We start from the raw sequence: 8,048 nt of genomic DNA on the forward strand, positions 1-8,048 counted from the left end.
AAAAGGGTTTATGAGCAACAGTTGGCAACAAAGATTTTTGAGTATGTTACGTGTTAAAAATACGTTTTGTTGAATACTGGAACATGGCTTTTTAATTTCGATGACGAGGAACCCACTTTGAGACTAATAATGGCTGGAGACGGCTTGAATGGGTAATGATGAAAAACTTTAATATAAGTTTAATATAACAGCAAATTTACAACGTTTTGTCATCACCTGATGATGACAGAACCTTGTCGAAACATTGTACATTTGTTGTTATGTTAAACTTATATTAAAGTTTTTCATCATTACCCATTCAAGCCGTCTCCAGCCATTATATGGCTGTTTAATGTTCTCTTGTATTTTTCCAATATTTGTGATCCTTAGGATTTTATGAGAAATATGGTGTTGGTTTTTATAATTTGTAGTGCATTATGGAGGGATTTAGGCATTTTGGTATCAAAGTTAGAAAAAATTCATCTTTACTCTCCAGATATTGATTAAAAAACTTTTTTTATATCAACCAACATTTTGTCACTATTGTGGCTTCATTAGGACTAGAAGTACAAGAACAGTTCTTAATATAAATGGCAAATGACTTAATTATATTAAGTTCAAGATAATGTATTTTGCTAATCACAATATGTTTAAAATAGCTTGGAACCCATTGAATAGTATGTCTGAAGAAAAGGATCTAGACATAGCAGTGGATAAATCACTCAACCAACCAAAGTTGTTGTTAGAGTGGATTTATAGGCATTGATTACAAGTCATGCGTTACTTGGAATACTGTGTACAGTTTTGGTTTCCATGTTCCTGAAAGGATGTTGCCTAATTAAAAAGTAGTAGTACTAGGATGATTCCTGGGATGGAAAGGAAATAGGTTAAGATCTCGTAACTTATCTCCTATTGAGGTAATAAGTGATTTTACTGAAGTTTTGTACAATTATTTGTACTTGTTTGATTGTAAAACTTTTCACATGTTTGAAACCTGATATGTTTTCTACCTTTTCAAGATTTTAACAGTGACAGAACCACTAGAGGAACCAGAACCCCACTGCCAAGATTCAGTCATGCCAAAGCAAATAAAGAAAGAAGCACAGAAAAGCTTCACTCCCACAGTCATACAGAATGGAAGCTGGCATGTCGACGAAGCTAGCTCTAATGAATTTGACAAAAAACAACCCTTTGAACAGCCTTTAGCTCTGACTGTCAAAGAGAAAGAGAAGATAAACAGTGATTTACCATCTCCAGCAGAATTCCCACCTCTTCTGTTAAATGGACCAAACACTTTAGATGTAGTTCACTTTAACGAACCTATAAGACCTCTTGATCTGTCTCGGGTAACCTCCAAACATTCACTTGAAAGGTTGCCTCCAAAAGGTGGGTGCGTGCAGTGCGGTCGGGAAGGACGGCTAACGAAACGTGGCCGGCCACACGAAAGTTACTTCGGTTGTAAGTTATGCAAGGTACATCTGTGTCGAAAAAGGAATTGTTTTGAAGTTTGGCACACCGTGTGTTGAAACGTGTATACATTACAAAGTGCTTTCGCTTCCCATATCTTTGCCCAGTTGGTAGTGCTCGGCATTGTTGCCTTGAAGCTCGTACAGTAAACACACACTTAGTGAAAAACCTTACAATTTTAATTAGGAATTACTGTGCTTGACCCTCTAGTTATGTCACCTTTATTGTTTTCCACGTTTCAGCAACAGAAAAAGTCCCAAAGATTGGACGTTATTCTCAAGACAGAGCTGGCTCAAATCTTCAGACTGTGTGCCATGTAGAATTTATGCTTTTAAATAGTGGAAATATTCAATTCCTTAATATACATATGTTGTAGATTATGTAGGCTTGTTGTCATTTAATGATATTTTACTTGTATGATGAAGAACCCCAGTTTATTTTTACATATTAATGGAGTTTTTAATTATTTAAAGTTAAGTAATTACTGTTATTTTTTCATCACAAAACCTTTTGTGAATATTTTTTTAGTGTTAAAGGACCCAACTCTTACACGTTGCTAGAGTAGTAAACATTTACTTCACGTTTGACTTCTTTCGCCTTTATCAGCTTTTTGAAGGAAACACTCTAATAAATTGTGTGTGAACCTCTGATATCAGAACCTGCAGTTCAGGATCAAGGTGAGCCTTATCCATTGTGATGTCAAAAATACATATCTTTTAAGCTGAAAGCCAATTTTCTACTTCAAATTGTCGTAGGGAATGTGTGTTTTTACATACGTGAGGGTATTTATTTTATTCCATCATTATTAATGTAACAAGCGGTAATTCAGATTAACTTACATGAGACACAAAACTTTAAGAAAGATCTTTCTTCTAATGTATGATTTTTAACAAGTTTTTTTTTAACTTAAGCATCTGATCACTTGTTTGACCTTTCTAGCTTCTTACTTACATGCATTATTATTTCTTAAATTGACCAGAGGTTCACTCTAAGGTTGGATATGTTATCACTGATTTGAATTATAGAACAGACTAGAAATATGGTCATTAAGTTGTTAATTTAAGTTCTTATACTCTTCGTTACATTTAAATGAAGTTTTTAAGCATTCATTCCTGTATCTTGGACTTCCAATGTCAGGCTTTAGTGCATGTAAAATATCTGTACTGATGTTTATAACTATATATATATTAATTAGTGTTCATTAATAGTGAAACTTCTATCTCAAAATGGAAAATAATAATAATTTATGTGACAGATATCATAAGAGAGACATCCACGTCTGTCATACTGACTTATCTATCATTGGAAGTAAGAACCTTAATACAAAAATAACTTTATGGTGAGGTATACACTTTTACAAGGACTGTTTGTGGTAGTTCTGTATGTCATGGTTCTAGTAAGTTGGTTCAGGATGGTTTTCTACTATGAAGTGAACTGCAAGAAGAGGTTTAGTATAGATTATCTCAAGTAAGAAACAGGTGTATATATACAAGTGTGTGATGATTAGGTTATAAGACAAGTCAGTGGATTTTCCTGTGATCATTCATAGTTTCTGTTTTGATTATAATTTAGATGATATTGTTGAGTGCCAAATGATAAACTTGTTATTCTAACTTGGCTTACGACGAGGTGAGAAAGGATCACATATCAAACATGTCACACGTACGTCTTTATCTCCAACGTTATACTCTTGTCACAACGTGCAATTAAGTATTATCTGTCAGACTTGTTATTAGTATGCCAAGATACTGGTTAATTTTATTGTGTATGTTTTATGATTGTAAATTGTGTGAAATGTTTATTTTCCATGATTGTTGTTAGCCTTAAAAGTCAGGGATGGTAGAAACAAATCATTATTACAAATGTTAATTTTCTATAACCATGTCCAGAATGTCAGTTACATGTGTACAGGGGTGAAGTGGACCTGTTTTTGAAAGAGAACGACAATTTCAATGATTAACTGCTTTCTGATGGAATGCGCGTGCATCCGAAAAGCAGCTTAAATAACTAGTATAGCTCCTTAAAAAATAAGTACTGACAGAATTTCACCCCTGCGTGTTTATGTCACTTGGAGCTGTGTCAAAACATAGGTTTGACTTGAAATGTCACTTACAGGTGTAAGACATGCTCTCATAATTTATTATTAACACAATAAAATAAAAACTGAGCTGAGTTTGTATTCTTCAAATCCTGATTGAATGTATTCATCCTAGTATATAACACCTTGGAGTTTCTTTATGCTACAGAATGTGATGAAATTTGTCAGCAAGACGGTTCTTAATTTTAACTTCACATTGTTAGATGCAGGATCCTCCTGATAAGGTGTTTGACCTCATTTTAACTTCACATTGTTAGATGCAGGATCCTCCTGATAAGGTGTTTGACCTCCTGAATAACTTCACATTGGTTAGATGCAGGATCCTCCTGATAAGGTGTTTGACCTCATTTTAACTTCACATTGTTAGATGCAGGATCCTCCTGATAAGGTGTTTGACCTCATTTTAACTTCACATTGTTAGGTGCAGGATCCTCCTGATAAGGTGTTTGACCTCATTTTAACTTCACATTGTTAGATGCAGGATCCTCCTGATAAGGTGTTTGACCTCATTTTAACTTCACATTGTTAGATGCAGGATCCTCCTGAATAACTTCACATTGTTAGGTGCAGGATCCTCCTGATAAGGTGTTTGACCTCCTGAATAACTTCACATTGTTAGGTGCAGGATCCTCTCGATAAGGTGTTTGACCTCATTTTAACTTCACACTGTTAGATGCAGGATCCTCCTGATAAGGTGTTAGACCTCCTTTTAACTTCACATTGTTAGATGCAGGATCCTCCTGATAAGGTGTTTGACCATTAGAGAGCTTATACTCTTGTTTGAAGGTATATCCTGCTTAGTAATGTGGTCAATTGTTGTTCTGTGTGATGACAGTATTGATAATGTATCTTTCCATTTTGTACAAATTCTTTGTTTGTAGTCACTCTTATAATAATTGTATGGTATGTTAATTGGTGCAATTTTGAAATAATCCACCTCTCACAAAGCCGTTTTTTGGAGAATTCTAATCACTATGATTACTAAATTTAAAATTCAATTATGTGGTCCATGATTGAAGTTAGAATATTTTTAATCTAACAAAGCTGACATTTCATTAGTCGTTAATGATTTATCAACTGGCTCACTTTAGTCTCTTCCTTATAGTTATATAAGGTTAAGGAAACATGTTTTCTAGAGAGTTCTGGTACCAGATTAATTCCCTTTAAGACCTGCACAGCTAGAACGAAGGAATATTATCGAGTAAGACCACCATTGTCACAGTCCACAATTTCTTCAAAATTAACTTATTTTTATTAAATTTTTCTAGAATGTCTTAACGTTAAAAACAATTGTAAATCATACTTCACATGAGTTGCATAATGCCATAAATAAATGTTTTTTTATTTAATAGCAGGCATACCTAACCTGTGGCATAATTTAGTTTTTATGAAATCTTACATTAAAAGTTCCTTCCCACCTTTTTGTGGATGACTTCCCTGAGCAATAAAATTAGAAGCTTGAAATTGGTGTGGTGTTCAAGTAAGCTTCGTTTTCACCGAAATTTTAAGAACATAACCAGTACTTCAGATTTAGCAGAGTTAAAATACATATGATTTTAACATAATCATCCCAGCTGTAATAGCTTCATATTAGTTGTCATGATCTGAATTTTTACTTATCTTTTAGGCTTAACCACTGTGTTTGTGGTGTTGGGTTAACTTATGAAATGGGTGGCAAATATATTGTTGACTATACAATCTACTTATGTAGCTCAAGTGTAGAGAACGTTTCAAGTCTTCTGCCTTTAGTCTGCAGGCCTTATATAGTACTCAGGTGTACTAAAATGGACGTGCTTTGGTTGGTTGGTCCTGGGCTACAAGTGTTTCTCTAACAGGTAGCTGCTGCCCATTTCAACTGTGCCTAAACTATCTACCAAAGAATAATTAAATTACGGACATGGCAAGATTTCCTTCTGATAACTTTTCCATTACCTGATCTGTTGAAAAAATGAAGGGTTATCTTTTTATTGTAATGACAGCAGAATTTTCACTCTCTCTGTAGGTGGAACCGATTGTGATATTTATTGCCGTATAATAGGTGTATAAGCAATTGAAGATTTAAAGGTGCAGGTTGTAATAAACCACAAATCTCAAGAGTTGCCTGCACCAAGCTAGGTAGAAAAATTTTGTAATGATGTTTTGATGTAATGTATTCCAAAGATCTTAACATTTATATAAAAAAACGTTTCTATTAATGTTAAATAAAATATAAACGTTACTGATTTCCTGAACCCCTTTCATCAATGTACAGAATATTTGATAATTCTTCTACTACTACTAGCAAGAAATCTGAACACCTGAAGGTGCTAATCTTATAATGTGGTGCTAACAAGTCGACATTGATACTGCTACCATAACAATTATTTGACTGCTTGCTTTTTTTTTTAAGCATTAAACTGTTGTTTTCATCAGTGCCTTTTGTCTATAAATATGTAAATACTTAGTATAAATTTAAAACTCAGTATTGTTTCCAAAGATTTTTAATAAAGATATGTAAAAATGTTCTATGTAGGTGTTACTCTGTGGTCTAAAAGCGTGACAATCTAAAGAAAACCACAAGAATTTTGGTCAGATACAAGGTGCTAGTCCTTGGAAATAACTAATGTCTCCAACTATTGCCATATTGATTAATTCAACTTAATCTATTATTGAAGCCTAGTGTGAGAAGTATAGATTAGTTGAATGTAATTGGTTATCATATTTCAACAATCATGTTCATGATGTTAAAAAAAAACAATACCCTATAAGCTGCTTTTGAAACGTGGACCTTTAGAAAGGGCTCGGGTTTTAGGGTATTGTATTTTCTTGTTACCCTGATGACATCGGTAGGGATGCCAGTGTCGTTATTGAAACAAACTAGAGCAGAACTCGTGTTTGGCCAGAACACAATAAAAGACGTTTTAATAATAATTCTGTACACAACTGAGATATACATTATATTATCACAAGTACCAAAATGTACATCAAAGTAAAGATAGATCTGTTTCTTCAGATGCAATACTTGTGTCAGGTTGTGAAGAGAGAGAGACGTACACACGAAAGATACGAGTTTTAAAACAAACTGAATTGATAGACTTTTTAGTGAAACAGGAAATTGATTTACTTATTCAACAAAAGATTAAATTATCACGTAATATTTTTTATTACAACTACGTCAATAAAAATTAAACTAATTTTCATAAGATGACATCAGTTTTAAAAAGTTACTAACACAATCAATTTATTTGAAAGAAATCCATTCTTTAAGGGTATGTTTAAACTAGGGAAAAGTTATTCCTTTTCTTCAAATAAACATCACTGGCATTTAAATAAATTATTTACAAAAAAGAAATGAGCATTTTACAGTTTTAGAAACATTCTAAAATAACCATATTATGCTAAGTTTGCACATAAATCTCCTTCTTAAAGTAATCACAACACAAAATGAGTACTTAAAGATTTATGGCTTACAGGATTGTGTTGAAATAGCTAGTAATTATTTTTTTTTTTACCTTTTCTTGCTATAGGTTGCAAACGGTTACATAAATATATATGTATTTGTTTTAAAGAAAAGGTTACAAGCTTAGAGTAAAATACATTATGATTGCTTGGTATCACTGAGATAATTTACTACATGTATTGATAAAAATGCACATGGTTTTCGTGGAAGAATACATGTCTTATGTCCATTGTTGAGAGAGACAATATCCTGTACTAGTCTCTACCATGATAAGAGATTACAAGCTGGAGATATTTTACATACAAAGGGAGAGCACTACTTACTGATATGACACTTTGCTCCTACATAGCAAGGTTTCTTTTCTGTACAAATATTTTGAAATAATACAGTCTGCTTAGCAACGACATTCGTGCAGCTTGTTCAGTATCTCCGGCAAGCCATGTCACAACACTTGTGAGGGAAACCCTCTTCTTGTCTTGCGACAGATACTACCACGCAAGTGGCTACGTCCATCAAATGATTAGACTAACGACAGTCGGTGTCACATTACCTCTTCCTCCTCTTCACCGAACAGGAAACAAAACTGATCGATCATTGTCTGCACTAAATCTTCTAGGTGTGGCCTCATTCTTTCGAACATTCCCATGTCACTGAACTCTAAAGGCAAGAGCGTGGGCCACCAGCAGATGGCCAGGTTTTTGCTGTCCATATTATTTAGTCGGCAGTTTGTGGCCACCCTAGAATGATGTAAAAACTCACGTGTTTTTATGTCTGCAAGTAATCGAAACAGCGTTATTAAATATGAAAAACAAGTTGCTAGGAGATATCTGAGAACTGTAAGGAGCTGTAGTGAACACTCAAAAGCCTTTTTCTTCCTTTGAATTATGAATGAGGTTGCATTAATATAAACGTGATTACAGTACTACCTTAATAAACTTGCTACTAAGATAAGATTAAAGCTTTATTTTCGGGAGAGACCCCAAGATATTATACACCCAAAATAAAGCTTTAATCTTATCTTAGTAGCAAGTTTATTAAGGTAGAGAGACCCCAAGATATTATACA

The 8,048-nt window shown here is 33.8% G+C and overlaps 2 long non-coding RNA genes across 2 annotated transcripts; both read right to left on the reverse strand.

Moving 5' to 3' along the window:
- Window positions 1–3,964: 3,964 nt before the first annotated feature.
- LOC111083802 lies at window positions 3,965–4,307 on the reverse strand. Its single transcript, XR_002609255.1, has 2 exons — window positions 4,248–4,307; window positions 3,965–4,049 (listed from the first exon to the last, which is right to left on the reverse strand). It is a non-coding gene; the product is annotated as an uncharacterized LOC111083802 (long non-coding RNA).
- A 2,110-nt stretch (window positions 4,308–6,417) lies between these two features.
- LOC111083803 lies at window positions 6,418–8,048 on the reverse strand. The gene is made up of 2 exons (XR_002609256.1): window positions 7,979–8,048; window positions 6,418–7,905 (listed from the first exon to the last, which is right to left on the reverse strand). It is a non-coding gene; the product is annotated as an uncharacterized LOC111083803 (long non-coding RNA).

This window comes from Limulus polyphemus, unplaced genomic scaffold, assembly GCF_000517525.1.
Source record: "Limulus polyphemus unplaced genomic scaffold, Limulus_polyphemus-2.1.2 Scaffold11289, whole genome shotgun sequence".
Taxonomy (NCBI): domain Eukaryota; kingdom Metazoa; phylum Arthropoda; class Merostomata; order Xiphosura; family Limulidae; genus Limulus; species Limulus polyphemus.